Below are 21,069 nucleotides of genomic sequence, written 5' to 3' on the forward strand. Positions count from 1 at the left end.
CGCCGATCAAACACAGTCTGAGGGCTTGATCAAACACATGCTCCTCTGCAGCCAATGACGGCGGAGAGCCTGTTACCGGGCAGTGTTTATGGCTTCAGTCTCTCTCTCTCTCTCTCTCTCTCTCTCTCTCTCTCTCTCTCTCTCTCTCTCTCTCTCTCTCTCTCTCTCTTCTCTCTCTCTCTCTCTCTCTCTCTCTCCTGGAGGTCGATGTCATACATCAGCGTTCATAGATTGTGTGCTGTGCTGCTGTGTGCGATTCCTCTGAACATCAGCAGTCTGTGGCGCTTTTAACATCAGCTAATAGCATCAGGCTTCAGCTCACCTCAGCAACACGAGCCATATTAGGCTTATTAGAGGACCACTACCTGCTGACAGCACCTTATTTCTGTGTATGGCAAATGTCAAAGGATATATTCACGCTTTTATGATTTCTTGTCTTTTTCTTGTTCGACTCTGCGCCACAAGTTGATGAATCTTAAAATAGACTGATTAAAAATAGTGTTAGGTTAAGTTTAAAATAAATTTACGATGGGTTTAATGTTAATACACATTTTTATACACATTAAGTTTATATGATAGAGATTTGTTTAGTTTGTAGAATAATAAATGCGGAAAATGTGATATGCGTCAGTGTGTTTATGTAGTTCTGCAGGGAAACGCGAGGGGGCGCCACTGTAAAAATAAATAAACCGCTGACACGGTCGACAGTCTTCAGATCAGTTTAGGGATTCCCTGCATGTCCCCCTCTTCACAACTATGCTTTAAACAAGCGAAATCTAAAAAGCTTTACAATAGTAGTGAGTAAAAGTCGTTGGTGAGTATAATAAAATGGTTTATGACAAATGGTTTATGGTTAACTTATGTTTAGCATACGTATATTTAAGTTGAACAGCTTATTAACGCCCCCCAAAACAAGCAACATAAATAATATTGAGGCACGTTATGATGTTGAATAAGCCATGCGATGGTCTATAAATATGTAGTAATTTTATTATCTCATTTTTGTTGTAGAAGGTCAATGTTGTGTGTTGTGTTATCAGTGTAGTTGTGGAGTGTGTTGAGTGTTGCAGTAGGTCAGTGGGTTGTGTCATCAGTGTAGTTGTGTGTTGTGTCATCAGTTTGTGTGTTTGTGTCAACACTGTAGTTGTGTGTTTGTATCAGTGTAGTTGTGTGTAGTGTGTTGAGTGTTGTAGTAGGTCAGTGTTGTGTCATCAGTGTAGTTGTGTGTAGTTTTGTGTAGTGTGTTGAGTGTTGTAGTAGGTCAGTGTTGTGTGTTGTGTCATCAGTGTAGTTGTGTGTAGTTTTGTGTAGTGTGTTGAGTGTTGTAGTAGGTCAGTGTTGTGTGTTGTGTCATCAGTGTAGTTGTGTGGAGTTTGTGTGTTCAGTGTAGTTGTGTGCAGTGTGTTGAGTGTTCTGTCATCAGTGTAGTGGTGTGTTTGTGTCATCGGTGTAATTGTGTGAAGTGTGTTGAGTATTGTTGTGTCATCAGTTTGTGTGTTTGTGTCAACACTAGTTTTGTGTTAGTATCATCAGTGTAGTTGTGTGGAGCCTGTTGAGTGTTGTAGTAGGTCATTGTTGGGTTGTGTCATCAGTTTAGTTGTTTGTTGAGTGTTATAGTAGGTCAGTGTTGTGTGTTGTGTGCTCAGTGTAGTTTTGTGTAGTGTGTTGAGTGTTGTAGTAGGTCAGTGCTGTGTCATCAGTGTAGTGTGAAGTTTGTGTGCTCAGTGTAGTTGTGTGGAGTTTGTGTCATCAGTGTAGTTGTGTAAAGTCTGTGTGCTCAGTGTAGTTGTGTGTAGAGTGTTGAGTATTATAATAGGTCAGGGTTGTGTGTTGTGTCATTAGTGTAGTTGTGTGGAGTTTGTGTGCTCAGTGTAGTAGTGTGTTGAGTGTCGTAGTAGGTCAGTGTTGGGTTTTGTCATCAGTGTAGTTGTGTGTTAAATGTTGTAGTAGGTCAGTGTTGTGTGTTTGTATCATCAGTATAGTTGTGTGGGGTTTATGTGCTCAGTGTAGTTGTGTGTAGTGTGTTTAGTGTTGTAGTAGGTCAGTGTTGTGTGGAGTTTGTGCGCTCTGTGTAGTTTTGTGTTGAGTGTTTTAGTAGGCCAGTGTTGTGTCAGCTGTGTAGTTGTGTACTTATGTTGTCATCATTGTAGTTGTGTGGAGTTTGTGTACTCGGTGTAGTTGTGTGGAGTGTGTTGAGTGTTGTGGTAGGCCAGTGTTGTGTGTTGTGTCATCAGTCCAGTTGTGTATAGTATGCACGTTATAGATGTGGGTTTGGGTCATCAGTGTTGTTGTGTGTTTGTGTCGTCATTGTAGTTGTGTCTGTTGTGTCATTAGTGTAGTTTTGCACTTGTGTTGTCATCAGTGTTTATTGTTGGTTTGTCTCTTCAGTGTAGTTGTGTGTTGTGTCATTAGTCCAGTTGTGTGCTTCTGTCATGTAGTGTGTCATCTGTGTAGTTGTGTCATCAGTGTTATTGTGTTTGTCATCAGTATAATTGAGTGTTTGCGTAGATGTGTGTTGTGTTTTTGTCAACACTATTGTTGTATGTTGTGTCATCAGTGTAGTTTTGTCTTTGTGTTGTGTGTTTGTGTCATCATTGTAGTTGAGTGTGTCATCGGTGTAGTTGTCTGTTGTGTTATTGTAGTTGTGGTGTGTCGTCAGTGCAGTTGTATAGTTGTGTAATTGTGTGCTCGATTTAGTTGTGTGTCAGTAGAGTTGTGCAGTTGTGTCATCAGTCCAGTTGTGTATAGTATGCACGTTATAGATGTGGGTTTGGGTCATTAGTGTTGTTGTGTGTTTGTGTCGTCATTGTAGTAGTGTCTGTTGTGTCATTAGTGTAGTTTTGCACTTGTGTTGTCATCAGTGTTTATTGTATGTTTGTCTCTTCAGTGTAGTTGTGTGTTTGTGTTATCAGTATAGTTGTGTGTTGTGTCATTAGTCCAGTTGTGTGCCTCTGTCATGTAGTGTGTCATCTGTGTAGTTGTGTCATCAGTGTTATTGTGTTTGTCATCAGTATAATTGAGTGTTTGTGTAGATGTGTGTTGTGTTTTTGTCAACACTATTGTTGTATGTTGTGTCATCAGTGTAGTTTTGTCTTTGTGTTGTGTGTTTGTGTCATCATTGTAGTTGAGTGTCATCGGTGTAGTTGTCTGTTGTGTTATTGTAGTTTGGTTGTGTCGTCAATGCAGTTGTATAGTTGTGTAATTGTGTGCTCGATTTAGTTGTGTGTCAGTAGAGTTGTGCAGTTGTGTCATCAGTCCAGTTGTGTATAGTATGCACGTTATAGATGTGGGTTTGGGTCATTAGTGTTGTTGTGTGTTTGTGTCGTCATTGTAGTAGTGTCTGTTGTGTCATTAGTGTAGTTTTGCACTTGTGTTGTCATCAGTGTTTATTGTATGTTTGTCTCTTCAGTGTAGTTGTGTGTTTGTGTTATCAGTGTAGTTGTGTGTTGTGTCATTAGTCCAGTTGTGTGCCTCTGTCATGTATTGTGTCATCTGTGTAGTTGTGTCATCAGTGTTATTGTGTTTGTCATCAGTATAATTGAGTGTTTGCATAGATGTGTGTTGTGTTTTTGTCAACACTATTGTTGTATGTTGTGTCATTAGTGTAGTTTTGTCTTTGTGTTGTGTGTTTGTGTCATCATTGTAGTTGAGTGTCATCGGTGTAGTTGTCTGTTGTGTTATTGTAGTTGTGTTGTGTCGTCAGTGCAGTTGTATAGTTGTGTAATTGTGTGCTTGGTTTAGTTGTGTGTCAGTAGAGTTGTGCAGTTGTGTCATCAGTCCAGTGGTGTATAGTATGCACGTTATAGATGTGGGTTTGGGTCATCAGTGTTGTTGTGTGTTTGTGTCGTCATTGTAGTTGTGTCTGTTGTGTCATTAGTGTAGTTTTGCACTTGTGTTGTCATCAGTGTTTATTGTATGTTTGTCTCTTCAGTGTAGTTGTGTGTTTGTGTTATCAGTGTAGTTGTGTGTTGTGTCATTAGTCCAGTTGTGTGCCTCTGTCATGTAGTGTGTCATCTGTGTAGTTGTGTCATCAGTGTTATTGTGTTTGTCATCAGTATAATTGAGTGTTTGCGTAGATGTGTGTTGTGTTTTTGTCAACACTATTGTTGTATGTTGTGTCATCAGTGTAGTTTTGTCTTTGTGTTGTGTGTTTGTGTCATCATTGTAGTTGAGTGTCATCGGTGTAGTTGTCTGTTGTGTTATTGTAGTTGTGTTGTGTCGTCAGTGCAGTTGTATAGTTGTGTAATTGTGTGCTCGGTTTAGTTGTGTGTCAGTAGAGTTGTGCAGTTGTGTCATCAGTCCAGTTGTGTATAGTATGCACGTTATAGATGTGGGTTTGGGTCATCAGTGTTGTTGTGTGTTTGTGTCGTCATTGTAGTTGTGTCTGTTGTGTCATTAGTGTAGTTTTGCACTTGTGTTGTCATCAGTGTTTATTGTATGTTTGTCTCTTCAGTGTAGTTGTGTGTTTGTGTTATCAGTGTAGTTGTGTGTTGTGTCATTAGTCCAGTTGTGTGCCTCTGTCATGTATTGTGTAGTTGTGTCATCAGTGTTATTGTGTTTGTCATCAGTATAATTGAGTGTTTGTGTAGATGTGTGTTGTGTTTTTGTCAACACTATTGTTGTATGTTGTGTCATCAGTGTAGTTTTGCCTTTGTGTTGTGTGTTTGTCATCATTGTAGTTGTGTGTTGTGTCGTCGGTGTAGTTGAGTGTGTCATCGGTGTAGTTGTCTGTTGTGTTATTGTAGTTGTGTTGTGTCGTCAGTGCAGTTGTATAGTTGTGTAACTGTGTGCTCGGTGTAGTTGTGTGTCAGTATAGTTGTGCAGTTGTGTCATCAGTGTTGTATGTAGGTCAGTGTTGTGTGTTGTGTCCGCGGGGCTGCACTGTAGTGTGTGTCCTCTGCTGGAGTGATTGACAGCTCCTCTGATCCCCACTGAAGGCTGCAGCTTCTCTGAGAATAAACCTGCTCCTCCTCCTCCTCCTCCAGTCTAATTGAGGCAAATAAACAGAGACAGACCCACACAATAACACAATTAATGCTTCTCTCAGTCTCTTTTCTCTCTCTCTAGGATGCAATCATCTTTTATTTCCCATTAATGAAACAACACCTCATTTTATGGCCGGCTGAAGCGAACAGCGTGGATTGTGGGTAAATGAATAAAAACAAATGAATCTTGTTAGTAAAACGGCTTCACATATTTACTGCAGCTTGGCGTGTAAATGAGCTTCAGATTCAAGTCAAAAGAAAAACTCTGCTCTTGTGATGAAAAATCACAGCAAAAATACACTGCTGGTCAAACCCAGGCTCATTCTGAAAACGTACCCCTATATACATTTCTGGAGAGCACCAAATACAGCCCAGGAGGAGTTTTTATTTTCACGAATACACTAGAGGCCGCTGTGTACGCTTTTTGAGATCCCAATTCTCTCTCCTGAGTGCCGTTTACGCCTGCTCTTCTTGTGTAAATCCACCAAAGGCCACTGTGTATGCAATTTGAGATCTTAAATTTCTCTTGCGAGTGCCATTCGAGCCCGCTCTTCTCGCGTAAATCCCCTAGAGGCTGCTGTTTACACTTTAAGATCTCAAATTTCTCTCACGAGTGCCATTCGTGCCCGCTCGTTATGCAATCTGAGATCTCAAATTTCTCTCGTGAGTGCCATTCGTGCCTGCCCTTCTTGCGTAAATCCACCAGAGGCCGCTGTGTATGCTTTTTGAGATCTCTGATTACTCATGCGAGTGCCATTCGTGCCTGCCCTTCTTGCATAAATCCACCAGAAGCCACTGTTTGCTTTTTGAGATCTCAAATTTCTCTCGCAAATGCCATTCGCGCCTGCTCTTTACGCGTAAATCTGCCAGAGGCCGCTGTGTACGCAATTTGAGATCTCAAATTTCTCTCACGAGTGCCATTCGTTCTTGCTTTTCTTATCAAAAGCTTTTTAATAACGGTCCAAAAAACTAGTCCACCCAAATCTATATGTTATAGAAAAATATTAAATACAAATTTTAAAAAGAGGAAAATTCAAGAGAAGCAAAAAAATCTATAAATTTAGTTGAAATTTTGTAGGTTGTAATTTATTTTTGCAATATTTTGCTTGAATTTAATTGTATTATCTCTCAATTTTTAAAGATTTTTCGATGACTAAAATATTATTTTAATTAATCTATCTTTCATAAATCTGTTTTGTTTAAATACACCAAAATACATTTCCTATATTCACTGAGAAATGGATAAAAATTTAAATTTTCAAAATGGGGTGTCTCAATTATGCTGAGCACTGTATACATATACAGCTAAAATCAAAATTATTAGCCCCTCTTTGAATTTGAATTTTTCATTTTTAAATATTTCCCAAATGATGTTTAACAGAGCAAGGACATTTTCACAGTATGTCTGATAATATTTTTTCTTCTGGAGAAAGTCTTATTTGTTTTATTTCGGCTAGAATATAAGCAGCTTTTAATTTTTCAAAAAACATTTTAAGGTCAATATTATTAGCCCCTTTGAGCTATATATGTATTTTCGATAGTGAACAGAACCGACCCTTCTTATCTGAACATGCAGCTCAACTCCTTGTTCAAGCTCTTGTTCTCTCCAAACTGGATTACTGCAACTCTCTACTAGCTGGGCTTCCAGCTAACTCTATCAAGCCTCTTCAACTGCTCCAGAATGCAGCAGCACGAGTTGTCTTCAATGAACCTAAACGAGCACATGTCACTCCGCTGCTAGTCCGTTTGCACTGGCTGCCAGTTGCTGCTCGCATCAAATTCAAAGCTCTGATGTTTGCCTACAAAGTGACTTCTGGCCTAGCACCTTCTTATCTGCTCTCACTTCTGCAGATCTATGTGCCCTCCAGAAAATTGCGTTCTGTGAATGAACGTCGCCTCGTGGTTCCATCCCAAAGAGGCAAGAAATCACTTTCGCTCACGCTCACGCTCAATCTGCCCAGTTGGTGGAATGAACTCCCTAACTGCATCAGAACAGCAGAGTCACTCGCTATTTTCAAGAAACGACTAAAAACTCAACTATTTAGTCTCCACTTCACTTCCTAATCTGCAATTGCCTCTTTGAATATCACACTAACTGTACAAAAAAAATAAATAAATAAAAAAACTAATACAACTAATACTTCCCTTCTTAGACTTTACAGACCTGAAACTTGCCTTTAGTACTTATTCATTGTTGCTCTTAGTTGTGTAAATTGCTTCCTTGTCCTCATTTGTAAGTCGCTTTGGATAAAAGCGTCTGCTAAATGACTAAATGTAAATGTAAATGTAAAGAACAAATCATCATTACACAATACCTTGCCTAATTCCTCTAACCTGCCTAGTGTACCTAATTAACCTAGTTAAGCCTTTAAATGTCACTTTAAGCTGTATAGAAGCATTCTGAAAAATATCTAGTCAAATATTATGTACTGTCACCATGGCAAAGATAAATCAGTTATTAGAGATGAGTTATTAAAACTATTATGTTTAGAAATGGGTTGAAAAAATCTTGTGTGTGAATGTGTGTATGGGTGTTTCCCAGTACTGGGTTGCAGCTAGAAGGGCATCCGCATGGGTAGAACACATGCTGGATAAGTTGGTTGTTTATTCCGCTGTGGCGACCCCTGATCCCTGATGGGACTAAGCCGAAGGTGAATTAATGAATGAATTAATAAGATGCTATATTAAAGTGTAATAAATAAATTAACATTTTTTACTGTATGATTGATCAAGTTAATGCAGAACTGATATCTAAAAAAACAACAACACAAAAACATGGATTATTATTTTAACACTAAGTTACTGAATACACTAGATTCCTCTTAAAACACCTGAAAGCCTCTTTGTGACCTATAGAACAATAGATTTTCTGTATTAAAGCATTTTTCGATTGTCTTTTCATGTGGATCTGAAGTCCATCTGTGTGTTCAGATGAAAGAGAAGAGCGTCCGCTTTAAGATCAGAGAAAAAAACAAGTGGTGATGCATGTCAGTCTCACTCAGCCTGAGTTTCTGTAAAAAAACAACAACAATCATGCAAGAGCTCTTCAGACTCTCAGCTGTGTCTCTTAGGAAGAAATTAGATTAAATGGAGGGAATATGAGACTTTTGCTTAAATCTTCCTCTTAGATGTTTCTTCTAAGAGATAGATCATATAAACATACAGGGCCCTATCATACACCCGGCGCAGTGTGGCGCAAGGCGCGGCGCAATAGTCTTTTGGTAGTTTCAGCTTGGCGCAAGAGTCGTTTTGAGGCGTTGCGCTACTCTGTGTAAATAGCAAATGCATTAGCGCTCATATGTGCGTCCATAGGCGTTCTGGTCTAAAAAGGAAGGCGATCTGAGGCGTACTGCAGGCGCGTTGCTATTTTGAGAAACTAAAATAGATTTTTCATTAGACCAAAACAAACCCGGTCTAAACTCCGGCGCAGAGTTGCGCCTTGCTTAAGCACTGCTTAATACGCACAAGAGAGCAATAGGCAAATATCTTTACATATGAAAACATTTAAATATTAAGGATATATATAGGAAATAATAAGAATAGATATAGGATATAAATATAAATGATTAAAATATTACAAAACATTATTTTCTAGTCTAAATAAATATGAAAAATCACTGCTTTTATATGTTCTTTATCTCGGGAGGCTTTTTCAGTTCATTCATAACAATTTGCTTTTGTATAATGTTATTATTATTAGCAGTATTATTTATTATATCCATATTTATATTTGTTTTATTAAAAACAAGCTTAGATTTGCCCACCTGTCAGGTTTTAGACCGTATGGGGCACAGCATGTGTTTTAGGGTATAACCCAGGTTTTTGAACACACTTCGTTATTGTTCTTCATTTATTCGTTTCCTGGAAATTAGAACTGAATTTAGAAATAGTTTTGACACAAATTGTTGCGCTTAACAAACGCAACTAATTATTTATAGACTAATTGATGTCTGTGCGTAAAGGTTTCCCAATCCACGAGAGCGAAAGTGAAAGTAGATCATTTATCTCTCATTCTCATGCAGTAGATGCTCTGTTTAACTGTTTTCTGTAAAAAAAAACTGTTAACTGTAGTGAAATGCTCATTTTTTCCACTTAGACTTACTTTGCGTCCTGTAAATAGCGAATGCGCTTATGGCGCGACGCAGCTGGGTCTTAAAGATAATGGGAGATGAGAATCTAATTGGTTTATTCTCAAAACACACCTATAACTCATTAAGAAAATAAGCTCAACCCTTTTAGACCATGCGCCATAACGCAAAGCAGATTTTCCCGTCCTTAAATTAGCAAAAATGCGTTCTGACACGCCCTGAAGCGTTTGCGCCCTGCGTTTTGCGCTCTGTGCATGGACCGTCAAAATAGAGCCCACAGTGTTTCAGGGGCTCTTGATTTTTCAGTATAGACTAATTCCACGCGGCCGCCATTTTCAAAAGCGAAATCGAGGCTGCGGTGGGAAAAAACCTGGATGTATCGTTGGGAGTTACATGGGAACGTTGTGTACCTGGCTGTATATCTTATCAGCGAAGAGAAAGTGACACAAATTTATAATTTCACCGCCTTCAGAGTGACCTGTAGGTCCGTTCTGAATGAATGGTGAAAATAAAAAAAGATATCTGAGCTTATTTTCAGCTAAGTTAAGGGAAATGGCACTATTAACCAACATTTTCTTTCCCAAACACACGTTTTAGATGCCATTTATCAAACTAAAGTTAATAAACTGATTCTTTCACTATATTAGACTTGTCACGATACTGAATTAAAAGAAAAAACATCAATTTCCCGCTAACATGTAAGGCACTGTTGATGGCTTTCCTAAAACAGCGCTGATTTTACATTATGCTCACGTGCTCAAAACAAATGAGTGTGATTGGCCGAGAAGGTCATCAGTTCACCATCCACTGTTTACAGTTCATCAGACGCTGGATTCCTACCGGGTTCACTATCACGTCAAAACAAGTTGCCATGCGCTTTACGAGCTACATACCTCGCGCAACTGTGTGTCGCGCTCTTTTATGTTGTCTCTGTCAATGAGAGATGTGAAATTTGTCAGATGACTGCATTTTGGTTCGTTTCAACTGGTTCGGACCAAAGCTAGCAGTGTGGTGTGAAAGCGACTCAAAGACGGCAGAAAATGCAACGGTGTATCATTTATTGCCCTTGGTCTGGTCTAAGGGTGCTTTCACACCTACACTTTTGTTTCGGACCCTGCCTCGTTTGCCCAGTTAGCGCGGTTCGTTTGGCATATGTGAACAGGGCAATCGCGCTCTGTTCCGCGCCAAAGTAATCGCTCCGAGACAGCCTGAGTGAAGTGGTCTCGGCTCGATTGAAACGAACCCTGGAGCGGTTCGATTGCAGTGAGAAAGAGATCCGATCCGAGCGGGGTTATATCACAGTGTTTTATGGATATGTAATAGGCATACGGCTATATGAAGAGAGAATTGTGAGTATGGCGGGAAGTTTCGCGAGTCTCCGGATGCCCGCAAACGAGTGATGATCTCTCGATAATCTCGCGTCTCCCTCCCGGTCCACAAAGGCATCGTCGCGCACCCTTCTCACCCCTCCCCACCGCCTCTCTCCACAGACACATGGAAGTTACATGGGAACGTTGTGTTCGCCTGTCAGCGAAGAGAAAGTGACACAAATTTGTAATTTCACCGCCTTCAGAGTGACCTGTAGGTCCGTTCTGAATGAATGGTGAAAATAAAAAGGGATATCTGAGCTTATTTTCAGCTAAGTTAAGGGAAATGGCACTATTAACCAACGTTTTCTTTCCCAATCACACGTTTTAGATGCCATTTATCAAACTTAAAGGTTCAGGACACCCTGGAGAACTTTTTTCTTTATTTTAACAGATTTGTTAGTGTTGAGCATCAGTTAAAACAATGTTACAACCTGTTAGCTTTAATTGTGGGGAAAACTGGATAATTTTGAGCTTTTGTCAGCTAATTTCAGCTTCCGGGTTTAAAATGATTTTTGGGGCGGGATCAAAATCGGCGACGTAGCGCAGTACTGCAAGTGCAATGATGACGCTTCGGTTTCTCATTATTATTCATAGCGGAGTTTTCTTATCCTATGAGAAGAGCCGGCTGCTTAATTATTCATGAGAGCACTTGCATTCCGAAGGCAGACCTGCCAGTTTCAAGCAAGCTGTGAGACAGACCAACGGGACGCAGTAGCCGTTCATGAAGGCTCGTATGTGTTTGTTTCCATGATCCACGGGGTTTGTTGCATGTTTTATCCCCGCGATCTTGTCAGGGCCGATCATACAGCAAAGCTGTGTGTGTGCTGCAAGCATTTTTGTCGGGAGAGCAGCACGCGAATTAGAGAATGGCGGGCGTTGACTTTTATCAGGAGTTCGTTCACATTCAGATACATCACTGTGCTGCTGTGTTTGCCTAAATTCTCCAGATTACCAGCAGGGTTAATGGTTAAAACAGACAGGTCAGGAGACCTGCTGCACTGAGTCTGCTGGATACGGGGATTGAGGGAGAAGTCCTCATTTATAGGGTTTACATGAACACATTTATCTTTATAATGATATAAATTGTGGTTGTCTGTATATGAAATTACGAATAACAAATGTAGCAGGGCATTAAATTACTGTTCATTTCTTTGCATTTTAACTTTGTAAACTATAAACTCATGCGTCTCCTCAGGGTTTGTGTCTCATTTTGTGAGCTGTCAACAACAGTTGTTCGCTCCCCTTCTCCCCTGCTGGCCACGCCCACTCCTGCCCTATGCTCGCGGAGCTCCACGCCCATTAATCATGCATCTTTTGAAAAATTCTGAAGTAGACTTTAACCGAAAGTGGGGGTGTCATGGCCCTTTAAGTTAATAAACTGATTCTTTTACTATATTAGACGTGTCACGATACTGAATTAAAAGAAAAAACATCATTTTCCCGCTAACATGTAAGGCACTGTTGATGGCTTTCCTAAAACATCGCTGATTTGCCATTGTGCTCACGTGCTCAACAGAAATGAGTGTGATTGGCCGAAAAGGTCATCAGTTCACCATTCACTGTTTACAGTTCATCAGACGCTGGATTCGAACCGGGTTCACTATCACGTCAAAACAAGTTGCCATGCGCTTTACCAGCTACGTCACTCGCGCAACTGTGTGTCGCGATCTTTTATGTTGTCTCTGTCAATCAAATGGTGATGGGCGGCAATCACTCAATTAGCTTATTCCTACGAGGTGCTCTTTTTGCATTTAGCCTAAATAGACACTCCAAAATCGGCATCGCCTGTGCCCATGATGCCCATTCGTTAATCCGGCCCTGCCAGTAACAATCCTGTCTACTGTCCCAGGGGTCTCGCACACTGGCCCATCTTTAGTTCTTGTGTCGTTGTTTTTCCCACTTAATATTACGTCAAAGAAAACTTAAAACTGGATCTTGAATACGCAATATCTGAGGTCTATACAGTAGAGCATTACAGTGTTCATGAGTATAATTGTAGCTTTATTGATGTGTGTGGTGTGATTGTGTGTGTCAGTCATGTTGACAGCTCCTCAGCGTGTGTGTGTGTGTGTGTGTGTGTGTGTGTGTTCCAGATGGAGGATGTGCTGGTACCTGCCCTCTGATTCTCTCCTCAGCATCTGTGCAGCTCTGTGGAGCGTGGAGGACCTGCAGCTGCAGCTGTGCAGACAGAAGCACAACATCTGGGAGTCCTGCGGGACACGAGAGGAGCGTCCCGCTGATGTGCTCAGCTGCTGCCTCTCACACACACACACACACACACACACACACACACACACACACAGAACAGGAGCTGCAGCAGTACAGTAAGTACAGTACAGTTTATCTATCTGTCTGTCAATCTGTCTCTGTCTAACTTTATCTATCTATCTATCTATCTATCTATCTATCTATCTATCTATCTATCTATCTATCTATCTATCTATCTATCTATCTATCTATCTATCTATCTATCTATCTATCTATCTATCCCTCTGTCTGTCTGTCCGTCTCTCTCTCTCTCACTCTCACTCTCTCTCTCTCTCTCTTTCTCTTTCTCTCTCTCTGTCTGTCTGTCAATCTCTCTGTCGTTGGTTGGTCAGTCTGTTTGTCTATTCAACTGTCTAACTTAACAAGGCAAGGCAAGTTTTTTTATATAGCACATTTCATATGCATTCAAAGTGTATGAGTGTGTGTGTGTGTGTGTGTGTGGATGTTTCCCAGAGATGGATTGCAGCTGGAAGGGCATCTGCTGCGTAAAAACTTGCTGGGTAAGTTGGCGGTTCATTCCGCTGTGGCGACCCTGGATTAATAAAGGGACTAAGCCGTCAAGAAAATGAATGAATAATAATAATAATGAGTCTTTTATATCATATAACCTATCATCATAGGTGCCTTCCTAAATAATATTCGTTCATTTCTGGGATATTACGATTACTATTAAACATAAAGACTAAGCAAAGCAAAATATATAGACAATTAATTTCCACCACAGTCATTTGCCCTAAAAATACTAACAAATACACAAAAGTGATTGGAAATTACATTTGCTATTAAATATGAAAGGCTAAGCAAAGCAATATATATATAGACAGTTAATTGCCACCACAGTCTTTTTGTCCTAAAAATAAGGAACAAATACAAAAAAAGTTAAAGTAAATTACATTTGCTATTAAACATGAGACTAAGCAAAGCAAAATATATAGCCAAGTAATTTCCTCCACAGTCATTTTGTCCTGAAAATACTAACAAATACACAAAAGTGATTGGAAATTATATTTACTATTAAACATAAAGGCTAAGCAAAGCAAAATATATAGCCAATTTCCACCATCGTCATTTTGTCCCAAAAATACGAACAAATACAAAGAAAGATAAAGTAAATTACATTTGCTATTAAACATAAAGGCCAAGCAAAGCAAAATATATAGCCAAGTAATTTCCTACACAGTCATTTTATCCTGAGAAAAACTCACAAATACAAAAAAGTTTGATTATAAATGAAATTTACTATTAAACATAAAGGCTAAGCTAAGCAAAACATATAGCCAAGTAATTTCCACCACAGTCATTTTGTCCCAAAAATACTAACAAATATAAAAAAAGTGATTGGAAATTACATTTGCTATTAATTATGAAGGCTAAGCAAAGCAAAAGATATAGTTAAGTAACTTCCACCACAGTCTTTTTGTCCTAAAAAAAATACCAACAAATACACAAAAAGTGTGATTGGAAATTACATTTACCAGAAAAAAAGCACCAAAAATAGCGTGCATCTGCAGTGTTGTGTGGTGTTTCCCTAAGCTGAATGAGTGTGTGTTGAATAGTGAAGCTCATGTGCAGCTGCGCTCGGCCTGATGCTGACAGTAATCAAAGCCTGATTGTTCGTCTCACAGCCGTTCAGCACATCTGAGTCGACTTCTGACAAACCCTCACACACACATACACACACACTGTTGCTTAGTAACCCGAGCACATGGCTGACCTTATACGTGTGGTCATAAAAATGTATGAAGTGTCTTTATTTATTCCTCGATTTTGTTTCGTTCTCTGTCTCACTTTGGTCAGTTTTGTTTCGCCACTGACAGGATGACTCTGAATCATTATCTGGGTCAAGGAATCAAAAGAGATTTCCAGCATTACAAAAGTTCAATGCTGCTTTTTCGTTCTCGTACAGTGTTTTGTTTTTGTTCTTTTTTTCAAAACAAAAATAATATATTTTCAATATTATTTATGCAGAACCGTCGCGCAGTGGGTAGCACAATCGCCTCACAGCAAGAAGGTTGCTGGTTCGAGCCTTGGCTGAGTCAGTCAGCGTTTCTGTGTGGAGTTTGCATGTTCCTTCTGTGTTTGTGTGGGTTTCCTCCGGGTGCTCCGGTTTCCCCCACAGTCCAAAGACATGCAGGTACAGGCTAAATTGTCCTTAGTATATGAGTGTGAATGAGTATGTATGGATGTTTCCCAGAGATGGGTTGCAGCTGGAAGGGCATCCGCTGCGTAAAAACACACTGGATAAGTTGGCGGTTCATTCCACTGTGGCGACTCCAGATTAATAAAGGGACTAAGCCGACAAGAAAATGAATAAATGGATAATACTAATAATGATAATAATAATAATAATAATAATTCTGATAATAATAATTATAATAATAATACTGATTATAATAATGATAATAATAATAATACTGATAATAATAATGATGATGATAATTATAATAATACTGATAATAATAATAATAATGATAATAATGATGATAATAATACTAATAATGATAATTTTAATAATAATAATAATACTAATAATAATAATAATAATAATAATAATAATACTGATAATAATGATAATGATGATAATAATACTAATAATGATAATTTAATAATAATAATAATACTGATAATAATGATAATGATGATAATAATAATGATAATTTTAATAATAATAATAATAATAATAATAATAATAATACTGATAATAATAATAATAATAATAATAATTAAAATGATAATAATAATGATAATAATACTAATAATGATAATTTTAATAATAATAATGATAATACTGATGATAATAATAATAATAATACTGATAATAATAATAATAATAATAATAATAATAATAATAATTAAAATGATGATAATACTAATAATGATAATTTTAATAATAATAATAATAATAATAATACTGATGATGATAATAATAATAATAATAATAATAATAATAATAATAATAATAATAATACTGATAATGATAATAATAATACTTAGAATAATAATAATAATAATATTATTAATAATAATAATGATAATAATAATAATAAAAACAACAATAATAATAATAATAATAAAAATAATAATAATGATGATGTTAATAATAATAATAATACTGATAATAATAATAATATTGATAATAATAATTAATAGTATTATTACTAATAATAATGATGATAATAATATTGATAATAATAATAATAGAGTTAGAAATTCAGTATATTTACATTTGTATTTATTTCTTATAGGTGTATTCATTTTATCAAACTTTTTTCATAGAGACATATTATATTGTAGATAATATAAAGTAAATCATTTCAGTTAATTACATTTAGTTTCTATAAATCTGTTATAAAACGCTCTGCATTTGCATCTCTGGTGTAAGTGTGGAGTCTGAGGCGTTAAAGCTATTATTATTCTTTCATTCAGTGGCTCCTTTCATTCTCTCTCTCTCTCTCTCTCTCTCTCTCTCTCTCTCTCTCTCTCTCTCTCTCTCTCTCTCTCTCTCTCTCTCTCTTTCCTGCAGTGTGTTTTATTGCAGTCTTGCTGGGCGTGGATCATGTGAGCAGCCAATCACAGGTCAGCAGGAGGGCGGGGCTCTGGTCTCATCATCACAATAAAAAGCAGAAGGTCAGCAGTTCCTCATTCACACTTCACAATAAACTGATCCAGGATTCAATAAACTCCAAACAGGTCAAACGACAGATGCTGCTGGGTTTCCTGCACAATTCAGCAGCACATTTGAATGCTTATCTAAATGAAGACCGTGACTGAGAATCACATTATTATTCTTTATTGTATAAAAATGCAATTATTAAATGTATTTAATTTGTTTCAATATGGCTAATATATTGAGAAAAATATATACCAGAAAAGAAGTACAACAAATTATCCTAAAATAATTCCTTGATAATCGTTTTCCATTTTTTAATTAGATAAAAATGTTTATTTAATTTAATCAAATATTTTATTTTATTGTTTTTGAGTTTTTTTTTCTTCCCCCCAGGACCATTTTCTACTTTATTTTAAAAATATTGTGTTTTATTTTGTTTTTTATTTCCTTTTAAGAATATTTAATTTATATGCAGTATCATTGGAAATGGGCAACATGGTGGCTCAGTGGTTAGTACTGTTGCCTCACAGCAGGAAAGTAGCTGATTCTCCCCATGTTGGCGTGGGTTTCCTCCTGGTGCTCCGGTTTCCCCCACAGTCCAAATACATGCGCTATAAGGAAATTGAATAAACTAAATTGGCCGTAGTGTACAGTATGTGTGTGAATGAGTGAGTGTGTATGGATGTTTCCCAGTACAGGGTTGTGGCTGGAAAGGCATCCACTGTGTTCAACATGTGCTAGAATAGTTGGTGGTTCATTCCACTGTGGCAACCCCTGATGAATATAAAAGGAATACGCTAAAGGAAAATGAATGAATGAATCATTGGAAATAAATAGTAAAATATTGGAAAATATTTAACTGAATCATTTTTTTCCTGGATCATTTTTCGCTTCAATCAGTAAAAATTTACATATTTTTATTTTATTTTTCAATAATATTGAAAAATATTAAATTAACAAAGTTTTTAAAATCTTTAACCTCACTGAAAAATATGTGTAACTGACGATCCTGTATTTTTTTCATGTACCATTTTTTACTTTACTTTAAACAATTAATTTATTCATTTATTTTCTTTTCGGCTTAGTCACTTTATTCATCAGGGGTCGCCACAGCGGAATGAACAGCCAACTTATCCAGCATGTGTTTTACGCAGCGGATGCCCTTCAGGCTGCAACCCAATCACTGGGAAACATCCATGCACACTCATTCACACACTACGCACTATGGTCAATTTACGGTCAATATGCTTGCTGGTTCGAGCTCTGGCTGGGTCAGTTGGCATTTCTGTGTGGAGTTTGCATGTTCTCCCCGTGTTGGCGTGGGTTTCCACCGGGTGCTCCGGTTTCCCCTTACAGTCCAATGACATGCGGTATTAATTGAATTGGGTAAGCTAAATAAACCGTAGCATATGTGTGTTAATGAGAGTGTATAGGTGTTTCCCAGTGATGGGTTGCAGCTGGAAGGGCTGTGTAAAGCATACAATATGACGGATTAGTTGGTGGTTCATTCCGCTGTGGTGACCCCAGATTAATAAAGGGACTAAGCTGAAAAGAAAATGAATGAATGAAAAACTACAATTTTCATGCCATAAATACAGACAAACATTATTATTTCTTAATTTTCCATCTATCAGAATCCTCGCCTCTGTGTTGAGATGTGATTTTAACTCCTGTTTTTCTTCTTCTTCTCTATCTCCTCGTTTATTTATCTCAGGAAACACCAGCAGACACTGTTTGCTTTCCTTCACGTTTTCATTGGTCCTGCAGACAAATCTGCTTGTGCTGCAGTGAATGAATCTGAATGAAGACGCTGCCGCACCGAGCATTCAATATCTGTGATCAATACATGGATCTGCAGCAGCGGTTCAGCTCAATCAGGCGCTCGTTCTCCTGTGTGCAGCGTTTCATTGAGCCGCCAGTGATTCATGTGAGTCCTCTTATTAGGGAGCACGTCTGCTGTAAAACAAGCTCATTCATTCGAGCACGTTTAAGGAAACCAAACACACGTCCTCTGCTGAAACTGTAAATATGAGCAAACAATGCTGTAAAAAAGCCTTTAGAGTTGTACTTTAATCTTGTGTTTAAAGTATTGACAGAAAAACTCTTTCATCGAGAATAAATAACTGGAGGTTTTATCAGAAAGCGAACATCTTTGTTAAATATACACTCAACCCAAATATTTTTTTTAGGATTTCTTACATTATCTATGTTTGTTTGGTATAGTTTTGAAAATTGTTATAAAATATGATAAGAACTGTGTCCACGTTTATCAGAATAGTGTCAGAACTGAAAAAAAAAAAAAGTATTAATTTCTGAGACTTGGTAATACTTGCCTGTCGATCTATATCAGTGGGCGGGGAAAACCACACTTCTATCTCACGTTGCGGTCAAAATCACTGAAATTTGGATCTTTTTTTAATGTCAGGAAATTTATATATATATATATATATATATATATATAATATATATATATATATATATATATATATATATATATAATGTATATATATATATATATATATATATATATATATATATATATATAATATATATATATATATATATATATATATATATATATATATATATATATATATATATATATATATATATATTATTATATTATTTATATATATTATTTTTTTATTTTTTTGCTTAAAAAATATCAAAGTTGAGTGATTGAGGGTGAGTAAATGTAAACTTTACATTTTAAGCCAAATATCAATTTAATTTCTATAAATTAAATAAATTTTTTTATTAATTTTTTAATTAAATTAATTTCTATATATAATAAATGTTTATTGTGTAAACCAGTGGTCACCAAACTTGTTCCTGGAGGGCCGGTGTCCTGCAGATTTTAGCTCCAACCCTAATCAAACACACCAGAACAGGCTAATCAAGGTCTTACTAGGTATACTTGAATCATCCAGGCAGGTGTGTTGAGGCAAACACTTTACAATCTCCTTGTGTTCCTGCAATAAGACTCGTTCTGTCTGTGTTTGGTGGTGGTTTTTAACTGCTGTTGTTTATAAAACTATCAATATCTCTGTAGCAGCATGAGTTAAAGGGGTCAGTTCACCCAAAATCGAAAATTTACTCACCCTCATGTAGTTTCTTTCTTTTCTTGAACACAGGAGATGTTTTGGAAACTTGTTGTCACCGACTTCAGTAACAAGGATTAAAAAAATACAGTAGAATTTAATAACTGCTGGCAACATATTTTGTCATATCTTCTTCTGTGATCACAGACATCAAATTTGGAAACTGGGGTCTGTTCTTCGTACCTCGCTTAAATTATCTAAGATGATTTTGCCGATCCTGGATCTTTTAATCTTGATAACTGATCTCTCGCTAATTTGGTTCTTCAAACAAGTTCGCGAATCAGATTAGAATGTCTAGATGAACTGATCTGAGATCGCTCCGTGTGTTGTGAAGGACCGATCTATCGATCCTCGAAATCATGATCAGCAATAAAACGATTGGCTGACGGCACAGCAGCGTAATGACATCATCTGATTAATATTCAATTATCCATGTGAGCAAAATTACATCAAATTAGCAGAAAACGGTTTGTTAAATATGACACGCATTAACTTTCCACATTTGTTATGAGCTGCAGGCTTTACTCTTTCATGTGTCAAGAGTATTTATCATGCATTTCAATGCAAATCAATGTATTTAGTTCTACATTTAGAAAAGATTTTCTCTATTATAATAGCTGTTTTTTTAATCGCTGTATGGAATAACTGGATGTTTACAAAAGCATTTTGATATTGGTAAAGACGTCTGCAACTTTTGTTAAGCATAATCACTGGCATATTAACTGTCAAAACATGTTTATGACTGCAGTAATGTATAATTTCTTTTTTTTAAAACGTCACACATTGTGCATTCTATTATACACAAATTGTTCATATCAATGTTTTCTCTTTGCACCAACAGGTGGCAGTCTTTGTACTTTCATTTCGGGGGTGCAGATTGCATAAGTTTTATTAATATGTATAACTTTATTTATTTTATTAATAACTATAACTTTTTATATATATATATATATATATATATATATATATATATATATATATATATATATATATATATATATATATATATATATATATATATATATATATATTTAAAATAGTTACTATTTTCCCAAATGTATATAACTACTATTGTAAGAAAATATCAGAATTCGGTACATACTTTCTCTATTATCTTTGCTTGAACTGAGACAATCTAATCTTGTTTATATGAATTGAGCCTGCTTCCGATCAGGGGTCCGTTCTTCGTACGTGGATTACTCAGTTAGCTGGATTTGGATGTTGACGATTTGACATGATCCAGGATCGTTTCGTTCTTCAAAGCTGATCTGAGAGTTGTTGTCATGGCAACAGTTCTGCTAGGTCAAACCTGATCGGAAGCAGGTTCAATTCATATAAACAGGATTAGATCGGGTCAGTTCAAGCAAACATAATACAGAAAGTATGTTCCGAATTCTGATATTTTCTTACAGTAGTAGTTTTATATACTTGGGAAAATGGTACATATTTTTTAACTATATATATAAAGTTATGGTCATTAATAAAATAAATAAAGTTATACATATTAATAAAACTTATGCAATCTGCACCCTCGAAATGAAAGTACAAAGACTACCATCTGGTGCAAAGAGAAAACTTATTGATATGAACTTTTTAGATCGCTTTAGTACAAATTGTGTATAATAGAAATGCACAATATGTGACTTT

At 36.8% G+C, this 21,069-nt stretch overlaps 2 long non-coding RNA genes across 9 annotated transcripts in view; both read left to right on the plus strand.

The window, feature by feature from the left end:
* The first annotated feature begins 668 nt into the window (after positions 1–668).
* Positions 669–21,069, plus strand: part of LOC103911777 (uncharacterized) — a 26,076-nt gene continuing 5,675 nt past the window's right edge. For 2 of the 5 annotated variants that reach the window (XR_015501607.1, XR_015501604.1), the window contains exons 1-6: positions 701–814; positions 12,537–12,767; positions 13,165–13,211; positions 14,680–14,845; positions 16,235–16,338; positions 18,036–18,248. This is a non-coding gene — a long non-coding RNA (uncharacterized LOC103911777). Of the gene's footprint in view, positions 815–12,536; positions 12,772–13,164; positions 13,212–14,679; positions 14,846–16,198; positions 16,339–18,035; positions 18,249–21,069 lie in introns of those variants that run through there. The other 3 variants (XR_015501603.1, XR_015501605.1, XR_015501606.1) reach the window with 3 other exon arrangements.
* Positions 1,226–7,086, plus strand: LOC141376444 (uncharacterized). 4 transcript variants are annotated; one of them, XR_015501583.1, is made up of 4 exons: positions 1,226–1,394; positions 1,464–1,662; positions 2,011–2,204; positions 4,288–7,086. It is a non-coding gene; the product is annotated as an uncharacterized LOC141376444 (long non-coding RNA). The 4 variants fall into 4 exon arrangements; XR_015501584.1 differs by having other exon boundaries at positions 1,226–1,375; positions 1,539–1,647; positions 2,115–2,204; XR_015501585.1 differs by lacking the exon at positions 1,464–1,662 and having other exon boundaries at positions 1,226–1,366; positions 2,076–2,204.

The sequence above is a fragment of the Danio rerio genome, chromosome 10 (assembly GCF_052040795.2).
Source record: "Danio rerio strain M-AB ecotype USA chromosome 10, GRCz13ab, whole genome shotgun sequence".
In the NCBI taxonomy this organism is placed as follows: domain Eukaryota; kingdom Metazoa; phylum Chordata; class Actinopteri; order Cypriniformes; family Danionidae; genus Danio; species Danio rerio.